A 16,657-nucleotide genomic window follows, 5' to 3' on the forward strand; every position below is an offset into this window, starting at 1 on the left:
CAGGTTTCCTGAAGGACACTCAAAGCTTTTCTTTGGATGCTGGCTGCCTTTCGTTCAGTGTTCTGTCAAGATGATCCCACACTGATTCAATAATGTTGAAGGCCGGGCTCTGGGGAGGCCAGTCCTTGACTGATACTGTTCCACTGTGTGTTTTTCTATTCAGGTATACTTTTACTTACTTGCCAGCCTGTTTGGGATCATTGTCATGCAAAAACAATGAAGCTGCTGCCAGTCAGGTGCTTTTCAGATGGGATTGCATGGTGGATAATTATCTGACAGTACTTTTCTTCAGTCATATTTACATCAATTTTAACAAGATCCCCGATACCACTTTGCGAAGAAGCATTTTAAAATAGTTTCTTCTCCTGATTTAGTTGCCTTTTTATGTTTAAATGATTCATAGATCAGTGTTAAGTTGCAAACAAACAAAACAAAAATATTCCTTTGAAAATGGTGAGGACAGGACTAAACTGAAAATAAGAAAATGTCTCATAGACCATCAGAAAGCCGGAAGAACTATTGTTCAAGACCACTATAAAAATTACAAAGTCTCCTTAGAAGCAAAACATGAAGAAACAAGGAACTGCACAGGAAGAGTACATTCTGGAAATGTTAAAATTACCAGTACCTTTCCAGCACCAAAGGATTTCTGAGGCATTTTGAAGCTGAAAAGCATCAGAGACAGCAAGTAAGAGAAAAAAAAAGCAAAAACTAATGGCGTATTAGTTAGTGACAATGCTGGATGTGTAAATATAAAACTTCTAACTCTGTTATCACATAACTGATGAAATGAGAAACATGTGCAGTGTAATTTAACATCTAAACAACCTTTCCAGTTGTCCAGTAAATGAATCATCAGCAGATGTCTCATAACTGTGTCTTCATCTTATGTGGAGCCATGGAGCCATGGAGAGGTGGGACACATCCAGGCAGCTATGGTCGTTTTCTTCGTAAAAAAAATGTAACTGGAAAGTAACGTGTAGCCAGCATGTGATTGTAGCTGGAAACAAACCACATGTCAACATGTCAACATCACAAAAGAAAATCCACAATTACACAAGTTATGTTTTTAATTTATAGCCATATTGCAAGGTTCAAATAAAACTTCACAAATGCTTGACTGTCACAATAAGCTACCGACAAATAGTCACACTCATACTCCCATGCACACAGACACAGACACACAAACACTTCCGTTGGGATGTCCCCTATTCTGTTATTTTGGCACAGTTGACAATATAAACCTTCCTAACAGACAAAGGCTCTTCCTGAAAGGCTGTATATGATATCCTCTATCTCTGTTTTACTCACATGCACTCTCACACACACACACACACACACACACACACAACAGCATAAATGGACGGAGGCATAGATTTCCGCTGGGATGTCGTCTTCTTCTTTGTTTTGCGACAGTTGACACTGCCAAACTTCCCAAGAGACAGTTGCTTTAAGGCTGGACATTACATCATGACACACAAACACGTACAGCAACATTATACTGTACTCATGCACCCACACGACCATGGGTGTTTGAACAGAGTGTGATGTTCAAACTCTCTGTCACTTTGTTTTAATACTGCACAAATGACGTGATACATTTCCTGAAACCTTTCATATTTTCTCATAAGTGTAAACAGAAAACACGACGTGAAACTGGCCCAACCAGTCTCTTGAAATTTGTTTTATTCATGGACGTGGTTTTCAGATCATACAAACATACAGATGAAATTAAAAAATAAATATTTCTGAGGCTTTCTGACACTCAGCCATGTCTTAAAGAAAAGATTTGCTGTTTATAATTTTTAAAAAGCATTTTAAAATTTAAAAAATACCCAAAAATCTGTTGCAGTCACAAACATCCATCCATCCATTCGCTACCGCTTATCCTTTTCAGGGTCGCGGGAGCCAATCCCAGCTGTCATAGGGCAAGAGGCGGGGTACACCCTGGACAGGTCGCCAGTCTGTCGCAAGGCTAACACACAAGGACAGACAACCATTCATACTCACATTCACTCACAGATTCACACCTAGTGGCAATTTGGATTATCCAATTAACCTATCCCCACAAACTGCATGTCTTTGGATGGTGGGAGGAAGCCGGAGTACCTGGAGGGAACCCACGCAGACACGGGGAGAACATGCAAACTCCACACAGAAAGACCCCGGCCTGATGGTGGAATTGAACTCAGGACCTTCTTGCTGTGTGGCAACAGTGCTAACCACCGTGCCACCATGCTGCCCCCAGTCACAAACATATTTCAGGCATTTTTCACTATAAAGATAGAATGTGATACAGTAAAAATACAGTACTGCAAAGACACAATGTATATCACAACTGATTCTGCATCACCTCTTGTTGCTACACAGGATCTGACCCCATGTTTGATCCTCCCTTTAAAGAGTAACATTATACAATTTACTTTTGGTAGAGCATAGATGTTAGCCTTTATTTTATCTGAGCCTTCTCATTGTGGGGGCCACAGATAAGTAACAGATGTACTCTGTTTTACTCTAGTTTCTACTGATGTTGATGGCATTCAAGAAATTTTAGATCATTTCTCATCTGCTGCAACTCTGTTTGTGAATGTCTCAAAAACAAACTTGCACCCAACCCTGAGAAGAACCATCCACCTGACATACTGCTCACTGGGGCAGTGCAGTCACCTACACCAACTCATCAAACATTGAAGGTGAGAGGAGAATCCTTTCAGCAGCAAAAAGCTTTAGTACATTACATAAATGACTCATGACATCAGAATGGAAAGAAAAATCAAAGTGTATAGCGTGTTTGTTCTTCCACTGTCAACCAGTAAGCTAGCCAGAACTCAACTCAGACACCTGCAGCATGTACAGCAAATAAAGCGGGAAAAGAAAATGCCACATGTTGAAGTGCTTAAATGAGCCGGGACAGTCAGTGTGTTATCCCTTAACACAGCCTCTCAGCTGCGATGGACTGGCTATGTCAGGCCTGTTCTCTACAGAGAGTTCAGCCATGGACAAAGGAAACCAGAGTAACAGAAACTCCACCTTAAAGATTTCCATCATGTGAAGAATGCTGCGATAAATGACGACACCTGTGAGGAGGATGCCTTAGACTGAAATAAATGGTCAATTCAGGCAACCGAAGAAAAGCCACATACAGAGAATGTCAAAGCACTTCCTACCAGCAAAATCAGCACATAGACGCAACCGCTGTGGAAGATACTATTGATCTGTGGGTCTTGTGGACCACAAAAGTTCCTGCCAAAAAATTATATCTCCACACTGTCATCATCGAAAGTGGACTGCTGACGTGGTTGATTAGGAGACTGCGAATGAGTGTGTGCATTTTTCCAGTGAGATACCAAGAAAACAACTCAATCACTGCAGAAAAAAGATAAATGGACTGATACTTACATGCTTTTCTGCTATGACGGACCACTCAGAGCAATTTTCACTACGAGTGTGTTTCACACACGTAGGTTTTTGTAAGCACCTTGTCTAACATTGACACACACTCTCACGGATTCAGGGTTTAGTATCGTGCCAAAGGACACTTTGACATGCAGCCTAGAGGAGCCAGGAATCAAACCTCCAACTGTCCGATTGTTAAGCAACCCACTCTACCCCCTGAGCCACAGCTGCTTCAAAAAAAAGCAAAGCACTCACTCATCAAATCTTTATGTATGTATGTAACCCCCCATGTGGAGAGATATGTGCATGTTTTAACGTTCACACAGAGGATCATCTCAAACCGACAGGTACAGTTCTGTCTCTTTTTGGCAACTCACACAACACCTACTGTCTAACTTTTAGGACACCTGAGAGTTAAGTGTTGAAACTCTAACTACACGTTTCTCCATTGTGGAATTTGATGTTTTTTTTCTGGGGCTCTTTTCTTTGTCTGTGTCTACATAGGAGTGGTAGTAATTGCACAGGTACATTTTTCAGATGTCTGCCAGTAGACCACCTCATTGGGGCTGTCAGCACATACAAGGCATGAAAACATACAGCAAGAATGAGTAAGGATGAGGGAGGAAGGAGAGGACAACAAAATTAGATGGGTACAGTGGCAGGAGAGCAGTACAAAAGGAAAAAGGTCAAGGAAAATACGGAGAAAGATGGAGAGGTGAGATGGACAAGCGACAGATAGCATGGAAGCATAAAAAAGAAGAAAGGGGGAAGAAGAGAGAGAGAAAGGAGAAAGGAAAGACGAGAGAAATAGACAGGGTGATTTAATGGAAACACACTGCTGTCATCAAGGCTAAAGCCCAAGAGATATTATACACATCCCTCATTATATATGGATTAAGCAAAGACAGACACATGGACACACACACACACAGTGCCCACACATATAACGTTTATAGCTGCACACAAAAATGTGCTCAAAAAGTCAAGCACACACATGGAAATGTTCTCATGGTCAAATTGTGATAGCCTGTCCCGATTTTGTTAACCTCTACCCTCTCTGCCTCTGAGGCATGTTTCCTAAAATGTTCCCTGGTCAACTGAGCCTATGGAGTTACCCTCCTGTATGGAAAAAAAATCAGCACTTGGAAATCTCATCATTGCTTATCTGTGTTTGTTCAAGACCCTTTAAGGGCCTAGGCTAAGTGATGGTCTTATTATTTCAATTTTGCCTCATGCAGAAAGAAGCACTTCGTAGAGCTTTCAGATTCAAACATACAAAGTCGTGACTCATTGGTTGCCGAGTACATGAAACCGAAGAATGCATGTACAGACAGTCAAAACAAAGTCAGGCAGACAAATAGTCTGGCAAGCACCCAGCATCCCAAAGAACCAGAGAGCCGACAGCCGACAAAATCCCCGCAGTGAGCTATTCATACTAGACATGCATAACAGTATAGGCTAGGAAGTGTGTCACGTAACTTATTTTTCATTTGAGTATCTTCTTTGGTCTGAAGTTGGGTTTTTGGTGCTGGTTGTTGGACACTGGAACGTTATTTGTAAAAATGGGATTAGTTACTCATTAAAAAAAAATTAGTGGGTTTAATGGTATGGGTTAAATCAAAAACCGAAACTCATCTTTCTCTCTTTCTCTCTCATGTCTGATGTCAAAAATACTAACGAACAGACATTAATGGTTGATTCCTCACAGGCCCTTTGAAGGCAGAAAGTCCTCCCAGGTGTCCAGCAGGCATACGTGTAACAGTGAAGTTGCAAAGAGTAGAGGTAGTGAGTGACTTTAAATGTATGAGGTCAACAGACAGATGGACAAAAAGACAGGACGCCAAGCTAAAAATGGCAAATCTGATGATACCAAGAGTTTCATCAGGAGTAACCAGGATGGACATCAGAGGAACAGCTCAGGCTGAGCAGTTTGGAGGCAAAGTTAGAGAGGGTGGGCTGAGATGGTTTGGACATGTGTGGAGGAGGGATAGTGGATATACTGGACAAAGAATACAGAACATGGAGCTCACAGGCAGGAGGAAAAGAGGAAGCCCACAGAGAAGATTCATGGATGTAGTGAAGGATGACATGCAGAGGCTAGTGTGACAGAGGGATAGGGTGAACTGGGGGCAGACGATAGAAGACGATATTGCCACAGATAAGATAAAACACGGATGTAGCTTCCAGGTCCAAAAAAACAAAAAAACAATGCAGAAGCGCTTTGGTTCTTTGATTCTCCTCAAAGAACATAGATGGTGATAGTTGTGATTGCAAAAAGACTTCCAGTCCTACAACTTGACCTCTGTAAACACTTTCCTGCTAAACTTATGAGCTCAGTAGTTTAAATCAGGGTATATTGAATTAGATTTACAAGATTTTGTAAATCTTGGTCATATTGTGGTTTAAAATGGAGGATTATTCCTGATATGCTCATTGGACAATGACGTATGAGTGACAAGTCTTTAGCCAATAAGCAAGTGGTTTCACAGCCAACCCTCCTTAGTCACATCTGGTTTTGTCGAAACCAAAATAGTGACGGTGAAAAATGCTCAAATCTTTCATGGAAGCTCTGTCCATCTTTTATGGACATCATGTATATAGACTTGCAGGCAGGCTGATCTTACTATTTCAAAGTGTGGGCTGAGTTGGACTCCTGTGCTGCCGTGCCAGGGTAACACTGGTAGTCTGCCCAGTCCAAACTAAAAATTAGTTATCCACATAACCCCATGATGAGTGAGCTCTGGAGATCCTTATAGATGGATTTTGTTACCTTTTGGCAGAACAAGTTTAGCTGTCCTGTTGTCAGCCTTTCAGCTGCTAAGCAAACTGCACTGGCTGTGGTTTTATATTTGTCTTAAAGAAAGGTGAATAGTTTAAATCTAGGGCCTAAGAAAACATTGATTCATGTTTTTATTGCAGTATTTAAGATTTGTGGACATTATATCCCAAAACAGGGTCCAAAAATCGGTCCTAATTTTGAGGAACATCGCCCGTGCCAAAAATATAGGATTGTGTAACTGAAGTAAAGAACTATTTTCAGCAACAAGAAAAACATCACAGGTCTGTTTTTCAGTAAAAACATGACAACACAGAAATAACTGAGTCTGCCTGAATCCACAGAAAAAGTTCTTCAAGATGTTTGGAACCACCTGTCTGCCAAGTTCCTTGAAAACGGTGATCAAGTGGAGAAGAAATAGGGGGGGAGAAAGGAACATTTATAGTCAAATCAGGTTTAGATTTTTGAGTTTGCAGCTCTCTAAATCAGGGGTGTCAAACATAAGGCCCTGGGGCCAGAATTGGCCCGGCAACGACGCCACTTTGGCCCACTGGACAGCTTTGGGAAATATGAAGAATTGCATAAATTTCTGATCTTTTTGCTGTATTTTTATAATTTTTACAGCTTGTCCTGCTGATAAATAAAGATAAAGACCTCCTCCATAGTCATTTAAATACACCAATGTAGTTAAGAAACAGATAAACAGTTAAATGACAGAAAAGTTCCTGTTTTTCATTGCCTGGTATCAGTGTTGGGTAAGTTACTTTAAAATAGTAACTTAGTTACATTACTAGTTACTTCTCTCAAAAGTAACTCAGTTACTTCAAGTTACTCGTTACTTTCAAAGTAACTAGTTACTAGAGAAAGTAACTTTGGTTTTACTCAGAATTCTCTTGTTAATGTGTTTCTTCCATAACTTTGCCAGTCTTCTAGCTTGCTTACTTGCCACAGTGCACTGTGCCACCTACCAACAGAAAGGAAAAGATAATGTGCATATTTCCACGAGAGGAATCCCACGCCTGGACCGTCATTGACTGCTGCCATGATTCTAGCCTACGTCACAGCGTCATGTGCGTCTTTTACATCCAACACAAAAACTGCAGTCGTGGTGCTTTCGATTGTACTCAGAACTCGGAAATTCTGCCTTCTGAATAGGAAGATGTAGGTAACACCAGACTGCAGATGAGCTGCATACAGGGCTGGACTGGGACAGAAAATCGTCCCGGGCATTTTGACTAGAGACCGGCCCACCATTATAGGAAAAATCATAAAGCCTTTGAATGAAAACAAACACTGTTGTGACAGTGATGTTCACTGTTTTGATGGTATATATGCATCAATCTATCAATCGTTTGTTGTAAGATTCAGATAATTATTTAATAAAAGCTAGACATTTGAAATGAGAATAAGAAAGAAAAGTATTTCTTTGTGCCCCCCTTCCCCTGTTAATGCCCTACCTGGCCCCCCTGGCAACACTTTGCTAGACCCGCCCCGCACAGTTACCAGCTGTCAGCTACTTAGAAAAGGATCCTGGTGTTATTTGTCTCTCAGAAACAGTTCATAACTTCAACTCATCCATGTCACCTAAAAGGTAAACCTGTTTCTCCAGCACCTGTTCAGCTCTGATGACTCAGTAAGGACATCTCCTGGTTTCATCTTCATGTTTCCCTCTCACCAGATAACCAAACCATATCATGACCAGCAGCTTTTTTACAGCTGTGGCTCCAGCAAACATCAGCTGATACTAGAAATTAATATTAAATTCTAACAACAGCTGATCAAGCTTAAACGTGCTGCTGTTGTTTAGCGCGACATCCGCTGGTTTCCTCTTTCTGGCGCAAAGTGGGCGATAAACAAACAAGAGAGCCGATCAGCTGATCATTGATCAGTTTCATGATTGAAGTAGAAACAGGAGAGAGAGAGAATGAGAGAAGAAGAGGCAGCTGTGCAGCAAAGACACAGAATAACTCCAGCTTTGTGTCTTTTTCATTGTAGCTGAAGTCCGGGACAAACTGTGTTTCTTTTCACCTCAATAAGAAACACATAATATTTTCTCTGAATACCAGGCGGGACGGTTGGCAACTCTAATAACTTATGAACAAAATAAGGTTCAACATCATTAACTTCATAGCACCACCCAGCTGTATAGAAACTCCGTCATGCTAGCTAGCACGCAGTACGGAAAAAGTCAGAATAACAAAAATAAACTCCACCTAAACTTGGTTCATATCTGACCCAGAGAGACTGCAGGTCATAACTTCTTACCTGAAGTTCAGTTCACACTTGGACCGGCGGCCGCCTCGGGTCTCTTTTCCTTCTGCGTCCCCTTTCCTTCATCCACCTGCTGGCCTCCACCACTTGCTAATGTTACTGAATCTGTGGAAGCTCCGCGATGCCACCACACGAAGTAACGAGTAACGACCCTATCTAAATCCCAGTAACGACTAACGCGTTCCTGGTTTTGGCATAATAACTAGTTACCGTGCTCGTTACCACAATAATAACGTAGTTACTGTAACGCGTTACTTAATAACGCGTTAGTCCCAACACTGCCTGGTATGGACATTTTAGTTGAAAAAAAGACAATTTTCATCAACCAACAATAACTTTGTTTTATAAATGAACGACGGTCGGGGCAGTGATGTACCAGAGGTTTTTACTGTCATTTAAAACATTTAACACGTATGCTGTTGAACTTGAACTTCTCTATCTTATGTTAAGATATCTCAGGAATTAAATGTGTAGTTACACGTTTTTTAAGTGGAGTTTCACTTATCCGACACAATTAAGATTCAATGTAAAGTCCCTGCTCTAAATGAACAAATATATAAATATAACCCAGATTATTATGCTTTCTTTTTTAAATCCAGTCTTACTTTTAATGCCTGTACATGCACTGATGTTCCTGACAGTGTGGTGGCAAGAAGTTGGCATCTTACCAACTCAGGTTTAGTGGCACAAAAAGTGAAGCAGTGCTGCAAATAACTGATATTATGTTTAAAAAGTGTTTTGAATTCAAATGTTTCAGAGAAGGAACATGGTATGCAAGCACAGCTCGCTTTTGGCTTAATCTTTATAACTAATAAGAGCCAAAAAGTAAATGTGGGTATAACTCAGCAATTTAAAACTTTAAATGGTCATTAAATGCTGGATGGGTGCAGATGCTAGGTGCAAACAAAGAAACATTTTAAAAGTAAATTGTATATGTGTGGATGTGTCCTGAGTGTTTCCTCTCTCCTCTCATGTTTGCCCTTTGTCGTGTTTCCACCGTGTCTTTGCTGTGTGGGGAGCAGTCAGATCAGATCATCTCTTTCACTGGCTCTTCTCCTGTTTCTCACATTATCATCCATTATCCATCTCTCCTCCGCTCTTTTCAGTCCCTTTGTCATGTGTGCCCGACTCCCCCTTTCTGTCTCAGAGAAACTCTCTCAGATTCTGCAGCGCAACAGCATCTCCCATGTGCACAGTTGCTCCATCTCCTTTTTGCATCCACCTTTTTACTACCTTGCTTTGTTTCTTCCTCCCGCTCACACAGACACACTTAGACGTATGATATCCCTCTCTCTGCCTCTTGCTCCTCTGTAGGAAACAATGCACAGGAATGGGCGTGCAGAGTGTGGAGGGGGGGTAAAGTTGCTTTTCAGAGATGTCAGGGACATCCTGTTACGCACGCACACACACACACACACACACACACACACACACACACACACACACACACACACACACACACACACACACACACACACACACACACACACAAAGAGGATGTCGGCCGGACAATGGATAGGTCTCAGGAGTCTTAGTGTGGAACGGAGGCCTTACCATACTTTCCACTCCTTATTCCCTGCTCTGTGTTTAAAGATCTTTTTCCACCATATTCCATCTTAAAGCATACATATTCTCTATGTCTTCAACGCCATATTTAAATGACTTTTGCATCCCTTACTGTCTGTCTACCATCAATAAAAGTAACAAAGAAGCAGATTTCTGCTACATGCTCATATGTGCGGGTGTGTGTTTGAATACAGGGCAGGTGTACGAGTGTGTGAATGAGTCTTTGTGCAAGCCAGGTAGGCAAGTAAAGCTGAGACAGAGTCAGAAGTGCAGCCATGGGGTGAAGAGTTCAGACAGAGAGTAAGTAAAAAAGCAAAGGGACAGAAAAAAGAGGAAAAATACAAAAACAGTAGAAATGTTTCTGAAAGGTTCGAATGAACGTGTTTGTCAGACCATGTGAAAGACATCGGTCTGGACTTTCATAACATTCAGAAGTGGAACGAGAGGATGTTTACTCAAGATGTGAAAATCAAAACAACTGCTGCTGCTGCTCAGTGTCTTTTTGTACATTTTTTAAATGAAACTGCTGTTATTGAATTTGCTCTTCCACTAATTACAAAGAATCCTCACCGAGTTTCTGACTGACTTTGCTGCAGATGAAATTCAATCACATGAAAATTTACTGACTGATTGTAAATCAGGGAAAAGTGAATCTGTACATCAATACATAACTTCACATGTCTGTGTGAAGTTGCGTATTGAAACGTTCCTTTCAGTGACTGACTGTCTCACTATAGTTTAATGAAACACTGTATTTGTTCTCACCCCCAACCAGTCGTTGGAGATGAGCCTGGTGCTGTTTAACACAGGGTCTTTACCTTACAATATAAAGCACCTTGAGTTGTGATTTGTAAATAACATTTAATTGAATTGAATGTAACTTTTTGTTCCTTGATATTAACACTATATGCAGAATAGAACATTTTTATTAGCAACAAGAGACATGCCTATTTTTACCGGTTGATCTTGGTTGTAATTTTCAGTGTTTGTTATATTTGGAAAAAACAAACATTTTCCTTCAATACCCCACAAAAAATGTTCTTTTAATATGGCTCAAGAATGCACATTAAATATCATGTGGGCATTACTGGTTGGGGAAAGTGTGGGAAATTTCAGGGACATTTTTCCTATTTTTTCTTCCCTAAAATGTATTTTTACTCTCACAGCGCTCCACAGATGCGGTTCTTTTTTTTTTCACCACGTTTCCCATTTTTGTCTTTATGTTTTCCCGGGGCACTGAGATAATGGTGGAAACTTAGTGTGAGAGTCATCTAAGCACATGCTACCAAAACACATGATTATTAGGTTTTGTTGGCTTTTTTTTTTTTTTTCAGATCTAACGCTATGCGTGACAGTATGAGCCACGGATGAATGGAGCAGAGAGATGGGTGAGGAGAATGCAGAGAAAGAGTGTGGAAGAGCAAAAGAGAGCTCGAGAAGGAGCTGTGCCCAGTGCTATTGTCCTGTCTGTCAGTCGCTGGAGGGAAAGAACAAAGAAAACTGGTCGGCTGTGGCGTATCACATGTCTGCCTCACTCTTTCTGACTCTTTGCTCTGTTATTCACTCGCACTCTCAGTATTCACTCCAGGAGATGTGTGACTTCTCTGCATTTGTCCTGTCTTCCAACCTCCCCTCCACAATTCTTCTTCTTTTAGCCTAATCATCTCTCCTGCTGTCTCACTTTGTTTACCCCCTCCGAGATATAAACGTTCTACTCAGAGGCAGGTGGGGTCAGAGCAGGTGGAAGGCAGGACTATAGGTAGGCACAGGAAGAAAAGAATGAGGAATGGTGGGGGGAGGAGACCCCGGACTACAGCACAGGAAAGGAGGTCGCTGCAAGGCCAGTACATCCCACACCTGTCCCTTGGTGCCAGGGAGGGGCAAATAGGAAGATTGGGGAGATGGAGAGGGACACACCTGTCCCATGAGGAGCTCACCTTTTGGAGAAATGACTGAAAGAGCTGAAAAGAGAAGAAAGGGAAAATGTAGAAAAACACACTCGTCCCCTGACTTTTGATGGGGGATGAGAAAAGCTGTGTGTATGCTATTTGCAACAAAGGAGATAAAAAACAGAAGAGCATAGATGCTGGACAACAAAATTAGTCACTGGTAGCTCTTCACACACATTTTATTTCTCTGCCTTGGTCCACAGACCATCCTGATGATTCTCCCTGTTGTTTACTTCTACCATCTGGTTCCAAGATGGCATCTATATTCATTGGCCACCCAGCACCGTAACATGGAAAAAGCTAAATAATGAAATGTTTAACCAAATGGATCTATTGTTATGGTAACAAATCGGTGCTTGGAGAGACATGTGCTGGACTACTGCTAATTTCCATGACATAACAAACATTCTGTCTCAGCTTTCGGAAGTATAATGGCAAACTGGCCTCTTCTCTTCTCTTCTCACACTAAAAAAAATCTTTGTGGGAGATTTTTTCCCCTGTAAAGTTGAGGGAACATTTGTAGCTTCCAGAAACAGTCCAATAAAAACAGACCTCTGCCTCACTTTCTGTCATCTCTTGCTCCCTTGCTCATTTTCACTCTCTCTCTCTTTCTATTTTCTTTCAGCCCCATATTTCTATCGCAACTTGTCATCCCTTCAAAAAAAAAAAGATCATACCATTCCAGCCTCTCTTATTATGTTGAAACAGGATCACGCTGCTCCAATGTCAAGAAGTTGTACGACTGCTAGTGTGTTCTCATGCCTGGTGTTTATTCACCAAATAAAGATACCTCATAAAGGGAGTTACAAATACAATGAAAATGAAAAAGAATGTGGGACCTTGGCCCACACATTTCCAGTGGCCTTAAAGCTTGATTTGTAGTGCTAGGTTAAATCTACACTGCTGCCATGCCAGAACCATAAACCTTAAACTGCAGTCTACGTCAGCGCCTGATGTGCACCTTTCCAGAAAAGTAACTGTGCATTACACCGATGCAGCCTACAACAAGTGTAACAAGTCCACCTTGTTAGCTATATGCTTTGTAAGCATGTGATCGCAGACAAATGCAGTTAATATGAGAAATATATAACCATCCCCTCAATGATGGTTTGAAAAACATTAAACTGGTTTTCCCTGTGCAGCCCTAAATCACATGCTGGCACCCAGTCATCATGTAGTAACTCCTGTTACAGGCTCTGTTGTCAAGGCAACATGAACGTGAACAACAGCATATTTACAAATAAGTGTCCTTACTATTATTCCTGACTATTCATACTTCTATCATGCTGCTTGATGCTTCACTTGCCCTGTTTGAGGCCATGTGAAGACAAGTCCTCAGCTTCACTGCTTTTTATTGGATATTTTATTACCTGGCAAAGGAACAAGAGCTGAACATTAGCCACTTAGATAACACTGCTGTATTTGCGGTGATGTTATCATCAGTTTGCACCTGCCCTATAAGTACTGTGGAAAAGATAAAGAATAAAAGGTGGTGGTACACAGTTTTGTTGTAGTCATCGACTGCTCAGATGCCCACATTTAAACTCAAAATGCCACAGATGTGATGATAACACAAACATGGCATCACTTAAGAAGCACAGGCTGGTTTAATGTGAGCTGTTTGAGGATTACTACTTTCCTATCTGGTCTTTCTTTGAGGATCACAGCATTTCTTTGTCATGTTAATCCAGTAATTCCCTGCACTCGCTTACTGGGGCTAGATCAGAGGGTACAGCTGGGGACACCTACCTCCGAGTTGATTACTTAGGCCTCTTGTTCAGCTGACATTACACGTGTTTGATGACAAAGGGACCCACATCCCAGAGAGGCTTTAACTGGTTCATGTGTACCTCCCCAGTCATCTCTCACTTTTTCCCTTCATCGTGTCGCATGTGATTGATAATCAGGCTTCTTCACTCAATGGTTAGAGTCATTCTTCTGAAAACCTGTTAAGATTTCGAAGAATCTTCCTCAGGGACACAAGACAAACAAAAGCGCTAATATGTCACAATGTGTTACATAATGTTTTCTAAATGTGTTTTCATATTGAACTTCTGATGCTTTCTATCAGTGGAAATTAAGATTGATATTCACATTAAGCTTCAGAGGGGAAACCCGTCTAACCTAATTATGTGAGTTTATTATGCCATGCATGACTCCACTTTAATATACAGCATGAGTGTCGAAAATCACTGGCAAACTAGTCATAGCACAATGTACCTTACCTTTTTCTTATTGACCTGCTCATTCCCTCTATCTTTTGTACAGATTACTTAGCTCTGATGAGCGTACACTGCTCTGCTTTAAAAACAAACTGATCTATCAAATAGTTGACTGATCCCAAAGAGGATGAGAGAAGTGAATTTGTTCAAGGAAAAAGAAACTTTTTTTTCATCATCATCATCTCTTTTTTTCTGTTCCTTGTCTTCTCCACACCTTCCTCTTTTCTTTTTCTTTAACCGCTTGTCAGTGAGGCATTTTCTCAGTTTCTTTAGCGTTTCTGTTGAACCGAACTCTTCCTTGTAAGGCCTCACTGGTTGTCTGCCACTTTATTTCAGGGGAATCGGTTTGTTTTCTCATGAGTGAGTGGAAAAAAAGGCAGATCTGGTTACAAACTACTTCAAAAAGCCCCACACACAGTACATGGAACGTAGGACATTTGAGTTTTTGTTCACTTTTCAAAACATGGGATGATTATCACATGCTTAATCCACATGGTTTGGGGGGGGGGGGGGGGGGGGGTTGAGCTCCTGGACAGATATCATGTCATTGTTATTCACAGAGAATCCAGAAGTGTGCTCACTTTGTAATCACTCCTAAACCACTATATGTTACCAAATCTCTATTAAATCTATATGTGGGTTAAGCTACAATATTATTTTCATAACAAATCGGCTGTAACATTATGATTTCTTATTTTGAGACTTTAGGATCTCCTAGCAGATTTTAGCTCTAATGCAGAATACTAAAACTACCCTATTAGGTTACCAACGCTAGTTTCCATTGTTACTGCCCGTATACTCCCTCATACCACAGCTAAGTAGTGCCAGGCCTGTGGTAAACCCCGAGGAGAGAACAGATTTACAGAGAGAGGTTGGGTAAGGATATTGATTACAGTATATCTTTTTATTTTACCCAAATCAGGAACAAAGACGACAACGGTTTGTTGTTTTTGACACTGCAGGTTTTTCTTTTGGTATGTCTATTACTTTTAAGTGTCATACTTTTAAACATAAGGGAAAGCAAGTTATGCATAAATAAATATACATGGTTTTATGCTGGCTGATAACATCGCCCCACTGACTCTTTGTTGACAGGAAGCATTCTAGCTTTAACCTTTCACTCCTGCCACTGACCAGATATAATCTTTTGACCCCTCGCACTTTCTTCTTCCTCTTTCCATTTGTTCTGCCACAAAATAGACAATGTGAAAGAAAATTTCCCAGCTGGTGAGAGAAGAATGTATTTGTGTTTTGTTTTTTCTTCTAAAACATTAAATTTATACCATATTCCTCATCAGTTAATAATTATTTCTCTCTATCTAGACAGACTGATAGCTGCTTTACACACATGTCTGGTAATGGTGTCAACTGCCATAAAACATAAAACAGAGCTTTGTTTAAACAGTGTGTGCCCTTCATGTGTGAGTATAGTTTGTTGTTTGCATACACTCATAACTGGAAGCAAGAAGCTTGGATGATTTGTGGGTAGTCAGTTATTTGTGAGTTTCTTGGTGTGTGTTGTCAAAAACTCTGACAGCACTTAATAGGGGGTTTAAGAGGGATTTGGGTCAGAGACGAGGAGATGCTAAAATCAGGTGTAACAGCGCAGCATGTGGAAAAGACTCACTTAGAAGTTAAGTCACATAATAATTTATTTGGTAAGCTCCAGCAGATTTTTCTTTGTGTACAGACTGTTATCAGTTGACTTGTGCTGCTACTCAAATATTCACTGCTCTTAAAAAGAAGGAATGAGCTGATGTTACACAAAATATATGGATGATTTCTAATCTTTAGAGAGTATAAAGCTAGTGTAAAAGGTAAAATGGGTGAAATAACCTTATCATTATAAATACTTTAAAAAAAATGTATGTCTGCTACTCTTAATGTAATCTATCAACAGCACCCTACATGCAACCAGTCTATTATAGTGCATCACTGTAAACTTTACCACAAGACTGCAAACTAACCAGATGAGCCTGCACTGATCTGCCTGGTATTTTCATGCAATGTACTAAATACAAGACATTTCCAAAAACACAATTTAAATAAATGTAAATATATGTGTGTTTACGATGATGTGCAGGGATGATGTTTGACTCCTATTTTGACATCTTAATTTATATGACGGACTGTTCAGAACTCCAAGGCGCTCTCTTTTCAAATATTATTCAAAATGCCTTGATGGTCATGTTTGACCTCGAAAACTCCGATGCATTTCGATGTACAAGTTTTCATCCAGGAGTTAAACACAGTTTCTGAAAACTCTAGATGTTTTCTAGTGGTGTTCCAATAATAACAATCCTCTAGCTAACAGTGGAATATACCACCAGTGGTGCCCACCAAAGGAGGAAACTTTGAAACCTTGACAGGTGAAGGAGTCCAAAGGCATTTTGAATCATATTCAAAATGAGAGCGCTTTGGAGTTCTTTGATTATTAAATCTATATCCATCCAAAGAGCACCTGAAACCAAAACAAT

This window comes from Rhamphochromis longiceps, linkage group LG14 (genome assembly GCF_057381845.1).
Source record: "Rhamphochromis longiceps isolate RC_006_pf linkage group LG14, R_longiceps_female_GT1.1, whole genome shotgun sequence".
NCBI classification, from domain to species: Eukaryota; Metazoa; Chordata; class Actinopteri; order Cichliformes; family Cichlidae; genus Rhamphochromis; species Rhamphochromis longiceps.